At 43.9% G+C, this 13,041-nt stretch overlaps 1 long non-coding RNA gene across 1 annotated transcript; it reads left to right on the top strand.

Moving 5' to 3' along the window:
* Positions 1-503: 503 nt before the first annotated feature.
* LOC128907100 (uncharacterized) lies at positions 504-9,462 on the top strand. Its single transcript, XR_008465466.1, has 3 exons — positions 504-6,815; positions 7,259-7,482; positions 9,239-9,462. It is a non-coding gene; the product is annotated as an uncharacterized LOC128907100 (long non-coding RNA).
* The last annotated feature ends 3,579 nt before the right edge of the window (positions 9,463-13,041 follow it).

Genomic DNA, 13,041 nt, shown 5'->3' with positions numbered 1-13,041 from the left:
AGGAGGACGAGAGAGGAGCCATGCACTGATACCCTCTAAACTGCTGGAAGAAGTAAAGTTGTTGCTGATAATAGAAAGCACGCACAATACCTAGGGATTGCAAAGAGAATTTGACCTATCTGTGATTAAATATGGGGAAACTTGCACCGTCATTGCTCACACCGACTGGCGCTTCTGGGTAAATGGAAGATGGGGCTGTCAGGCTGTCAGCTCCTACGAGCCCTAACTTCCCCCTGAAAGGGAGATGGCCATTTTCCCAACAATGGCCCCAGCTCTTTCAGTTACAGCCAGTCAAATCCAATGACATCAAATATTAATCTGGCACACAACTTGGGCTGTCCGAGTACGTTTTATAACCAACAGCATATCAAATCCTTTGGACCTGATGACAATCGCTCCTTTGTTGTCACATCATTCAGTCACTTTAACCCAGATTCTCAGTCAATTCAAAGGAGAGAAAACGGTGCTGCAGAGAACTGACTACAGCAACAGTACTTAAAAAAAAAATATAAAAATAAATGAACAGAAGGCAGGCAGGGCTGAAACTCACCACAAAAGATCCCACCATAAAATCAAAAGAACGCACAAGGAGCCTTAGGTGACCTCGCAGCATGAGGCTCCGTTGCTGTTTTGCGTACGGTTTCTCTGCAGGGACAAACCTCGGATCATTCCAACCCCAGTCTTTGGGCTCGCAGTTAGTTCAGAGGCTCAGGCCTGATCTGTTTGCATAACAACATTTATATTTCTTTTACAACAGAATTTCTGTCTGTAGGACAGAATTTTCTAGCACTATGAAAGCAGATGGAGTTCGGAAATCAGATTTCCTGGGTGGAGCGTGAAAAGGCAGGTCCGAAGCACCAGTCTCTTCCAGTTGTTGATGCCCGACCACAGCCCCCCGTGATGCGGCAGGCAGATGCCAGAGGGACTTCAGAGGGACCCTGTGCCAGCCAGCTCCTGCCTACGTTTCCTCTAGCATCCATAACTGGCACGGTGCTTTGATCCACCTCTGATTTTGCCCACGGAACGTGCAAGGAAAAAAACAACTCTTAAGACGGTTAGCAGAGGGCTGAGTGTACAAGCATAGCATGTTAACGAAACCACTCCAATTAGCTGGGGGGGGAAAAAATGATAAAAATGAGAAGAATTTTGCTCTTCTCTGTGCAAGACTAGAGCCAGCGACGGAAAATTATAACTTGACCCTGAATTATTCAAAGGAAGCAAAGAAATAAAATATAGGCTAAAGAAGAGTTTGTCCTAATAACTCGTACCAAAAGACAAAGCACATTAATGTATGAGGACTGGAAGATTCAGAGAAACAGCTGGAAGGAAATTGCATGCCTATAGTCTTGGAGGGAAATGTAGGAACTCACTTAATTTAGTAGTACGTGTAGCATACCTCAAAAAAGGGAAATTTTCTATGCTGTATTGGCACCACTCCTGACCTTATCGTGTGCAGAATAGATGGCCCAAGGAACAGGTAAGGAATAAAAAGAGGCTTTTTAAATGGTCAGAGAGATTCTGTCATGGAGTTTTTTTCAGAAGGTGTTTCTGAGTGGGAGAAAGGGTCGGAAACCCAGCATGATGGTTCTCATTTTCAGAGTCACCTATTAAATGATGCTTAGAGGCATAAGCTTCCCCAGCTATGGAAAATAGAGTACTTGGTGTTTCCTTTGAGATCAACACGTGTGCTTTTGGGTGTCTTCCCAATCCTTGGAAACCTGGTAAGGACCTTTGATATTTCCAAAGTTAGGTATTGAGTCTAAGCTGTTTATTTTTAAGAACAATAAGGCAGCAAATAAAGAAAAATATAGCCCCAAACATGTTGTTTAAGGATGTGTCAGAGAACTCGTGATGTCATGCGAGAAGCTACCTCTGTGGCAATGGAGTGCAAAACCCAAATGCATTGCTAAAGCTTAAAAGTAATTAATGTCTGTAGGGCTTGATAATCTTGCGTCTGTTCTAGCAAGTGTTCGAACACACACACACAGAAACGCACGTAAGTGCATGGGCCGTCTTAGCGGCTGGTTCCCTTTGGGGCAGCTTCAGCTGCAAGAACAAAGGCAAACTAAGCCCGGGGATGGGAAGACCCTCTCAATCCTGGGTATTTTCATTACAGGATTTTGCAGCATAGTAATCGATGCGGCAGTTATCCTGCAAATGGTGAGCTCTGGTCTAGTGCTGTCAGTCTCACACCCACTGTTCGTGAACACCTACATTCCCTTTAAAAATAAAATCGTAAGAGCTCTGAATACAAATGTGCAAAAGTTTTACTATTTAAAGGGCTCTTCTGGAGAAACTATGTCAAATACGTAGCTCTTTCTAAAATGCCGGTGGCCCCCAGGATTACCCGTTCTGCAGCCGCTGCTTTCTGCGGCCAGATGGTAGATGGATGCAGGTGCCGTCCCGCGCAGGGTCACCCCTTCTCCCAACCGCTCGCCTCTGGCCACGCTCCGCTTCCCTGCTGCTTAGGCAAAAGCATTTCCCAAAGTTGGGAAAGGACTGTAAATGGCATGGATTTCCAGCTGGCAACCTCAGCGGTTGCCCTGAGTGATTAAAGACAGTTTTAGTGCGCATTTGCGCAGTTCTCAGCCTCCTGAAGAAGTGAGGTGCCTTCCAGTTAGGCATTAGTGGAATTTAAGGGGGAAAGTAGGGTGGTTGAACCGGAATGAAGGCATCAACACCTGATATCCCCTTTGCCAGGTAAGCTGATAGCATGAATGGGGTATTCATCCAGTCGCAAGGCATTAAATATTTCTGCTCTGACGTAGGGCAGCTCCAAGCTACTGTCAGCAGAACCATTAGCTGCTCACATCGAGACATTAAGCCAAATCCTGGCTCCAGTGAGGTCAGTCATACAACTGAAATTGATTTCAGCGGCAATGGAAATCAGTCTCCTAGACAGTGGTCAAGAGGGCGGAGTTGGATGGCAGTTTGCTGTCGCCTAACAGTGCAACTTCAAGTTAAATTCACTCGAGCTTTGGGACACATTGAAATCCTGTGTGCAAGTATGCACAGAGCACCGAGGCATGGCAGTCATGGCACTCACAGACCTGGTATTGGCAGCTACTGAAAGTGATTTCCAAACTTTCCTGCAAATACAGGTGATTATTTTAGGAACTGAGGGACATGGACATCCTGGCTCCCAGCTGTGTATGACTGCCAGTGTCTTGTCTACCTCACATTGCTTAGCGCTGATATTCTGTTCATTTAGTTACTCAACCAGACAGAACTATTAAATAGTGTTTCAGAATTCTTTATTGCAATATATGCTTTCCAGTAATTACCTCGCTCATTCTCTCATACTAGTGGGGGAAAAAAACCCTCCCCTGGGTATTTCCTGCCTGTAAGACTACACACCTCTTAGAAATGAATTTTGTTCTTTAGCCCTTTTTTGTTTCCAGTTGCATTTAGATGGGTCTCAAGAAGATGTGCAAATCTTTGTGAGTGCTCTGCAACGTACATTTACATTTCCCCCTTGCGTTTAAGGAAATGCACACGGACTATATTTTTTTATTTCCTATTTGCTTTTTATTTCTCTGTAATTTCCTGTTGTGACCACTTTTTAAACACTTTATTCTCAGGCTCCCTCCATTCTGCACTCATATGAAATAAGTTACATTTTGTTCTATCCTGGACCTACATTTTGCATTCATCGTTAAAGTGAATGGTTTCCTCCTAGATTGCATAAGAAAACCTACAATTCGGAGTCATGTCTGCTCTCCTGTGGTAATTCAAGTCTTAGATGTATTATAATCGCTAGGAGTAAATACGGTATCCATTTTTAGAGACTGATCCAATCTGCTTGTATTTCCTGATCTTCCTTCTCATTCCTTTGTTATGATATGTTTTCTGCCTCTTAATTGTTTCCATATGAAATGCCCTCAGTCAAAGCGGCTGCAATGAATAATGTCCATTGCAAAATGTCAGCATTTTGGTCACAGCAGATCAGCACGAGCCGGATACTCCCTGCGTACAGTAGCACTCCTTAAGGACAAGTAATAAGTTCTGCAGTCTTGTTAAGTGAAAAACAGTAAAGACCAAACATCGCAGACAAAAGGCAGCTTAGTAAATGTGATTTCTGCCCTTTTAGCCAATAATCTTGATCCCATTTTTTATTTCTGCACAGCCATAAAATTTTACTTTCCTTTCAGTATAGCTGAATAGTATTAGGAACTAACTTAGCTTCTCTCCCGTGGACTGTGTTTAAAAAGTCTTTTGTCAAATAACTTGGGGGGTCCCTTTTATGTTTTCAGTACTGAGGCTGCTTTATTGAAATATAAATCCAGGCCCCTTCATGGAGGCAGAAAGCTCTGCTGGTTCTGCTGCGTTTCCACGGCTCGGTACAGGGCTGGATGCGCTTAACTGAGAGGTGTGAAGGAGCATCCTGGAAGAGATGGAAGCTAAATATATTCTGCTACAAGATTTCTTCCATTCCTCTCTCCACCCCCAGATCCCAGAGACTACAATGGCTTATGCAGGGCTTTACATATGCAGCTAATGGTGGAGGGAGGAGAATTCCCACGGATAAAGAGCTTTAGCCCCAGTACCAGTACAGCACACAGCCTGAAATGGTGCTGGGGTGGGTTTTGAGGGAAAGCACTCCCATCATCGCTTCCAAAGAGAGATCCTACAGAATTATTTTTAGAAAAGGATTCCTGGCTATAAGGAGACCCTTCCCTGTAGCTTTGACATAGGCACCTGGACAAGCTCGAGAGGGGATGGGATTTCAGACCCCCACACCCTCTTCCTTAGTGTTTCCTTTTCCTTAGCTCTAAGGGGCTTCCCAGCTTGGGGAGTTTATTTTCTTTCAAGCCACCCTTTGACACCCAGCTATCCGTAGGCATCATGTGGCTTCCAAGTCTTCAGTGCCATGGCTAGTCCTCCCAAGGCCAGATGCCTGATGACACGCTTCCAATCTTTTACCAGAGCATCGCTTTCCTTGTGCTTAAGGAGCCCGACTCTTTAAAAGCACAATAGAGCAAACAAGAGTTTCCTCCCATTTGCCCCTGGTTTTATGCTTACGTAATTCCACTAATTTCATTTGCATGAGAACAGAAACAGATCCCTAGTCTCTTGGTAGAAATTATTTTAGAGGGCTGTGATCCAAACCAGAAGGCCAAGCAGGAGCCTACTTCGCATGCACAAACCACCACAACAGAAGTGACATGTAAAGCGGTTATTTTATTTCCACTCTACTTTTTTTTATGCACGTTGATGTACGTTGCACGTAGCGGGCTGGGGGCAGAGGAGAACAAGAGCTGAGCAGCCCTCTCCCTCTTCCACATGTGAAAAGTTGTCTACCTGACCAGTTTTATCCTCCAGGTACACAAAAGGAAATGAAACCATTAGGAGGAATACCTCAGAGCTGCAAACTCTGAGGGGAAGAAATTACTATTGCTTTGACAGGTTTGTAAGTGAATTACTTATTTATGTAGCTCAATAGATTTAATATTAATCACCGATGGAAGACACAAGTTAAACACACTTTGCAAACACACGCATTGCCTTCTCATTTACTCGAGAACGGCTCGAGTTAAAACTGCTGCTGGTATGGCCGCAGATAATCAAGGCGGGAGAGCTGAAATGAGGAAGAAATGAAAGCAAACCAAATTGCTTTTCAAAGTTTCAAATGAGTGTGCTGTTGGAAGTGCTATAAAAGATATCACAAAAGAGCCAGCTCAAAATTGTGGTTCGAGCTTATTTTTTTTTGCAAGCAATCATAAATTCTAACTTCAGCAGCTTTGTCCTCGTTGGGGGGCACCAGACAAGTGAAAAAAAGTTGACCTCATCATCATGTGAAGTTTCCTATTCCTGTCCTGAGTTGTCATTGGTAAAAGCAGGCAGCAAGAATTCCAGTTGTAAACAGTGATGTGCTGCCAATGTTTCAGCAAGGGTAGCCCACATTTTTTCCTCCCTGCAGCTGTAACGCAGCTTGTGCCTAAGGGGCTCGGTAGCTGCAGAGGAGAAGGCTGCAGACCAACCCTCCCTTCACGTGCTTCTCCGGTGAAACATAAACACCCTCTCTATGGTATAACTAGAGGGAGATGCCGTAATTTGGCAAATGGGCTTTGAGAGTCATAGGGTCTTGTTTCCGTGCAACTGCTCACAGAAATAAGAACAAGAAGCCCTTATCCTCTCTTGCACCCGCTCCAATGGCAGACCATAAAGACACGTCTGCAGGCGTTGCACCCTCCTGACTTGTTCTCAGAGCTCGTGTCCCTTGTCCAAACCATCCTCCTGGGAGAGAGGCAGGACATTTGCTTTTTGGGTGGCTGACCAAGGACCATGCGGGTGGCATTGCAGCCCTTCCAGTGAGAAGGTATTCCCAAAATGCGTGGTGAAACTCAGCGCACCCTGCCCACTGTGGGCTAGACCCTGGTGCGGAGCTGAAGGACCTGACGAAGCAGAATGATGAGTTCCCTTCCAACATGGCTGCCATAGGCGGCAGGGGTGTGCTTCCACATGCAGCTCCCACTCTTACTTGCAGGATGGCTCTCTCAAATTTCATTTTAAAAGCACGGAGATTAGTGACTGGCTGTCTCACTGCTTGCCTGACAGTTTTCCTGGGTGCAATTGAAAATGTCTCCAGAATGTATAATGGGAGTCAACCGAATTTTTAAAGCATTGTATGGACAATGTACCACAGGTTGAAAAACGCACTTGGTATCTGCTATCCCATGACTGAATCAGCCAAGGAGAAAAAAAGCTCTAGTTAAAGGAAACCAGAAAAAAAGAGCTTTGGAGCAAATTTCAGGGATAGTAACCTCCCTTTGAAATACATCTGTGCAGTCGTCGTCTTGGAGAACCTTGAAAAGGTTTGTATTTTTTTCCTACTTCATATCATTAAAAGTATCACGCTCTTTTTTTCCAAGGCGTAGTCAATATTATCATTTAAGCAACCAAAGGTTCTCTTCTAAACAATTGGAAAAAAAGTGCTTGTAAAACTGTGCAAATACCTGTTTCCAAAAATAACTAAAACTGCTGTGGTTTCAGGGACACAAATGATGCATTTTGAAAGAGGGCTAAATGTTTATTTACATGAGAGAGCATGCTAGCTCTGGTCTACTGAGACAATAATGGGCATTAAACCCTTACATCTTACAGTCCACTGAATAAAAAGTAGATTATATTTTAAAGAGAGATCTGTGATTTAGTGATCTACTACAGTTTTTAAGCAAAACAACTCACTTCTGATGCTTAGCAAAAGAATAACTATTTTGGTAACAATTTATTTCTTTTGATTTTAAAACTCTTTTAGGACTTATTGCCCTGATTTGAGGTTTTAATGAGCAGACTCGATAAATTAAAGCAAGAGCAAAAGCGAAAGTTTATTGTGCTCTATGGAAAAGTGTCAATCTAAAGGCGGATCGTCATTTCCTTCATTCGCTCTTCCCAGTGTGGCTCAGTCGATGTAGTGAGGCTTTAGAACGGTCTTACCCAGCCAGCGATGGATTTCCTCCAAGGCAGAGGATGCCTACAGAGGTAAGAAAGCTGCTCCGTGTCCCCACCTACCTCCATTGCCCAGCGAAGGAGCCGGCATGAGCAGTTAGAGGCAAAGAGATGCGGCCTGAGCAGAACAGGGTTGTGATACTTGACTGCTCGAGCAGCTAGCACTAATTTGAGCAGCCCAAAGGTCATGACTATTTATGCAGATAAAAGGTCAATGGCAAGCTGGCATGTGGCTGCGGGCTATCTTGGTACGCACTTCAGCCAGAGCACTGATACGGACTTCTGATTCACAGTTTGTCTTTCTGCATGAACTTTCAGGCCAAGCTTTGGCTGAAATAAAACATGTTGGGAAAAAAAATTCTCTGCCATGGGAGTTGACACAGTTAGGAGCCAGATGCAATTTTTGTGGCTCAGGCTCATCTGTAGCTAAATCAAACCTTTGAATCATTATTTATAAAAGACAGCCAAATTCTGAACTGTTTGCTCAGTATTTAGTCAGCCCTTATGTGGATAAACTCCTCTGTGCTTGAGTACAGATAGAGGAAAAAGTGAATAAGATGCTTGGGATGTGACCCGCTGAAAGGAAGCCTGCGAAACACCTACCCACTCCAACAGAGGTGGGGTTCTTCAGCTGCCAGTATGTGGACAAAAATCACTTTAAACGTGCAGGACCATAGAGCACAAGATTAAATGACGTGGTTTGACTTTCCAGAGCAGTTTCAGTCTAGGTGAAACAATGTCTATTTGGGTGAAAAAGGGAAGTAGGTATACTACATTTAGTCTAGTCAGATTCTATCCTATATTTCAAATTTTATAGTTGGTAAGTGCTTCATCCTTTGCTGTGATTAGAAAATGAAAACAGATTTTAAACTTCACTTCCAGCTCTTGTCTGTCTACCTGCACTAGTTTTAAACAAAATCCTTTTGTCTTCTGTTGCAAATCAGTCCCATATGCCCTGGTACCCAACAGGAATTGTGCAAAATATTTTGTGACATTTCATTTCCCCATCAAAAGGTAATGGGAAAGCACTGTTACATTGATTTGTTTTTCTTCACAGAGGTATTTCGCATTAGGCCCTAATTAAGGTTGCAGCAATAACCCTATTATAAGCACTGCTTTGCCTCCCCCAGTAATTTTTAATAGGAGGTAGCTATTATTCTGATATTTTTGTTGGCTAATAAAGAAAAAATATGTTAGGATGAAAAACTCCCATGTAGAAAGCTACCAAAGCTAACTGTCTTCAGACCTAGAAAAGCATGTTTTTCCTCTAGGTATCTCTTCCCATCAAAACAGAGAATTACCAAGTTCTTCCTTGACTACTGTCTTCCTAGATCTCCACACGAGGGGAAGTTTAAACAGTGGCTTCAGCATCATTTGCTTGGATGCATTTTGTCAAATTTATTAATTCCATTATACTCCTTCTTCACTCCATATTTTGCGGACTTGGCTTTGGGCAAACTGAAACCAACCCGTAACAAAGGTGTAGGCTGGCTGGTGAATAAGCACATTTTGTATGCATTTTCCCACTGAAAATGGCAAACTCTAGCCACTGCACATTTGCAAGTACTTTCTCAGTCATATCCACCAAACCAAAGAGAGTGTCCATTTGAGATGGAGGTTCGTTACCATGTCCACAGACACGCAGCAAGCAATTCATTGGTTTGCAACACACACACTGCAGCTCTAAGTGCGATGTCAGTAATATCCACGTTGCGGTTCCCATGGATGAAGGCATCTGGCCCACGTGTGGAAGTGCAGGTGACTTGAAGACTTCCTCTTTCTCTTACAGCTCATCAAAGAAAAGAAAAAGAAGCCTTTGCAGCATTTGAAGACATCTGAATACACTCTGCAATTTCCTGGACTTTATGCTACCTCTTGTCAAGTGTTACGTTATTATTTTCAGGCCTTGGAAAACAGGACTGCACTATAGATGATGACTGTGGGATTTCTGCTACCTTGGAGCAAATATGATTTTTATGCTTTCCCTCCTATTAAAGTACTTTAGAAAATGAAGCACACAAAAAGCAAGATCTTGCTCATTATTAGTGTTGAGAGCTATCTATCCTTGTACTTCAAGAACATGGTTTAGAACGGGGATCTGCTACTGCCTCTACCCAGGCAGCTTTCTCATTTTCCAGAATGATACGCTGGTGAGACGAACACATAGAGCTATGTTTTCCTCACAGGAGTCCAGAAATTGCTGCAGGTTTATGGACAATGTTCCATCAGAAATCCTCATAAAAGGGAAGCAGATGTTTATCTCTTAAAAAAAAAAACAAACCACAAAGAAAAGATTGTGAGTCCCACTGGCTTTCTACTCTTAATCCTAGTCTAGAGCCTGTGATTAGATCTCGCATCCTCCTCCAGCCTCTCTCAGTTTTATGTGAGTGCACCTATCTACTTTTTTTGGACTCTCCCGTCTTGTTTCATTTTAATGAACAGTCACAATGTAGTTAAAGGCTCGGCTTTAGGTCACCTGAATCAGCTTTACAACATCTAGCCTCGAGGAGGGGAGCCGTGTGATCCCCACAATAGAGCTCTGTATCCTTTAACTCATGGCTTCTTGAGTGGGTCTGAGGTTGGTGTTAAGCACCACACTGCTGGAGTTGCCTTGCTAACCATACCCGAGTTACTGAAATGCTAATTTGGATAAGCTTCCATCGCCTTCAGCATTAACACAGCAAAACTGAAGCGGTGGGAGGAATCCCCTGTCCCATTCCTATGGGAAGGAGCGCCATCCCAGTGGCTTGCAGGCACTACGCAGTTCAGGTTTGACTGCTTCGGGCATCAGGCACAAAGGACAGGGCAAGGCTTTCCAAACACCTAAGGAAAAAGCACAGCTATTCCCACAACCGTGTTTATGTTAGAGGCAGTCTCTTCCATCCAACACAGTCAACAAACGACTAATTCTTCCTAACCACGGCTGCCATCCAGGTGAGGCAAAGGTAGCTGGATGAACAGTTACCCCATTTCCTCCCAATTCTCAGCATTCTGGATTGTTTGATCAATAGCTGCCCTCTGGATACCAGAAACAGAGACGTCTCATTTATCACCCTAAAATTTTGCACACAGCAAAGTTTTTCCTTGCTGAGGGCTGAATGGGCCTTCCAAGTCCATCTGAGTGGCTAATTACTGTTTTACAGCCTAGTTTTATCCCCATGGCATTGGCTGCGCAATTTAAAGTTGGAACGGGGGATGAAGGCCTTTCTCAGGGTGGCAGGTTCTCTACTACAGACAAAGCTGAAAAAAAGGAGACCCCTTATGTAAAATCAGCTATAAATTATTTTCCTTCCCTATATAGTTGTTACTTAAATGTTACATTTCAACACTTGCTGTAAGTAGAGAACTTTTTTCTGCTTACCTGAGAAGTTAACTTATAAAATTCGCAATTAATTTCTAATTAGGTTGTTGAAATTATTACTATAACATACACAGAAATGACATAGCAAAACTTGAGGAGGCAGCTATAGCATTTTATGCCATTGCACAGTGCTCTGTATACATCAGTCTGCACAACCCATTAAAGCATTATTAAAATGACAGAATAAATTGAAATTATACAATATTAAATATACCACATAAAGTAACTGTGAAAACTGCTGGCATATACAGCTCCTCCAACCTTGTACCTCAAATTGCTTTTCTAATTTTTTGCCCCAATCCCGAAACTGGACTTTTATAAGACTATATTTCTGCGTGGGGGGAAAGAAAAAAAGCACAGCTCACAAACATTGACAAATCCATTAAATTACATACCAGAGAGAGAAATCACCACATTAAAAAGTCTGAGTCGGTAGAGCTATACTGGACCATTGCAACAGAGAAATTACAGTCAATTCCCATTGCTGCTCTGTCAGAGGTGTCAGAGCCGTAGCCCGCAGCTGCGGCCGGTCATTTGATGTATTTCCTTGCCTCTCATGGCACATGCAGGCTGCAGAGCGTCAGCTGGGCTGCTGGAAAGCAGTTCTGCCTCTCTGGGCTACCGAGAGAGCACCCTGGCCTCAATATTACATGAGGAGCTGCTGGTTTACCCACCTGAGATTGCTGACAACCTGTTTGTGAGAGGGATGAGTTCCCCCCCCACCCCCATTAATTTCACCGGGGCGTTCGCTTTAATGCCTGGTAATGCCGCTGTACGTGTTGGTGTAATTTCGCTGGTAGTGTAATTGCAAGTTAACTTCGTGGCTGATCTCTTCAACAGATGGAAGCAGGGTGGGGGTGGTGATGAAACCCACAGGAAATGGGTGCTGCTGGAGGAAAATGCAGATGGAAAAAAGGAGACACACAAGAACAGAGAAAGGGGAGAGAAAGCGATCAAGGAACCAGGGGACATAGGAAACATATGGGAGAGAGAGGATGCTCTGAAAGACCACCTCTTTTACCTTTAGAGGAAACTGAACATAACTGAAAAGAGTATGAAGAATTTAATAAATTACACATACCAAATACTTTAATGGGCATATGCAGAAATAAATGATTCTCTGGGACCTGAAACTGTTGCATTCAAGTCCTTGCTCCACCACAGACCCTTAGGCCACAATTAAAGAGCCTAAACTTTATTTACGCTGTGGGCTTCATGCTTCCTACAGCCTCTGTGCTCCTGAGGCGGCCAGTAGCAAATTCCAGGAACAGGACTCGGGCAGAGCAGGCTGTCTCGCTACAGCCCTCCCGTATACTTTTCATCGAATCTCTGGGGACCTGCTTCACAGAAGGGTTTACGTACCTCATCTCAATGGATTCCTTGAGCCTTGGCACCTGAGTAACCCGCCCGTGAAGCTGCGTATCACGATGCTTTGCCTCTCCGAGATACTGCGAGGATAAAGGACAGGCACCAAGGAAAGAAAGGGCTTGGTAAATCAGGCCCAGCACCAGGCACAGGTGGGTGTTTCTTTGCCAGGACCCAAGCTAGCGTCTCCATGGAAGATGGTTTTGCTCCAGACAGACGCACCGGCGCTCTGCCCTGCTCCAGATTTCAGGGTGTGACACACACGCACCCGGAGCGATGCCATGCCGCTTTTATCCCGAATCTAGAGCGGGTGACGAATTTTTTGGTCAAGAACTTGTCTGCAAGTGATTCACGCCTCTGGGGCTGTAGAGAAGTTGGGAACGTCGGAGCAATCCTTAAAACTGAACCAGAGGGGGCACAGGGAGGAGTAGAACTGCTTGAAGACATCTTGATGCCACGTCTATCTGTATCGAGCACAGCCTGACCATAGCTGGGGGTTTGCTTCTATTTCATATCACGGAGGTATGAGGAGGTGTGCATAGCAATAACCTTGGCACTTATTGCCGTCTCTGAAAAGTATTTTATTCATCTAGCTATATATCACACATTTTAAAAATGTCATCAGTGTTTGAAAAGACAATAGTTTGATTTGGGGGCTATAAATACATCTAAGGGGAAAGGAGGCCTAAAAAGCTAACATATCACAAAATAGTAACTTCAGATTTCAAGGCCAAAGGCCAAATTTAAGTCTAGGGTGGTGTTTTCTGTGTTGCCTGCGATCACAAGGTGAGGTAGAGAGGACGAGAGGCACTGGGCTTGACGAAGGGGTCTCTGACTAATTTAAGAAACCAGGCCTTGTTCCGATT

The sequence above is a fragment of the Rissa tridactyla genome, chromosome 3 (assembly GCF_028500815.1).
Source record: "Rissa tridactyla isolate bRisTri1 chromosome 3, bRisTri1.patW.cur.20221130, whole genome shotgun sequence".
Taxonomy (NCBI): domain Eukaryota; kingdom Metazoa; phylum Chordata; class Aves; order Charadriiformes; family Laridae; genus Rissa; species Rissa tridactyla.
The sequence above is the reverse complement of the archived record's forward strand: the minus strand, read 5'-3'. Positions and strand labels throughout refer to the sequence as shown.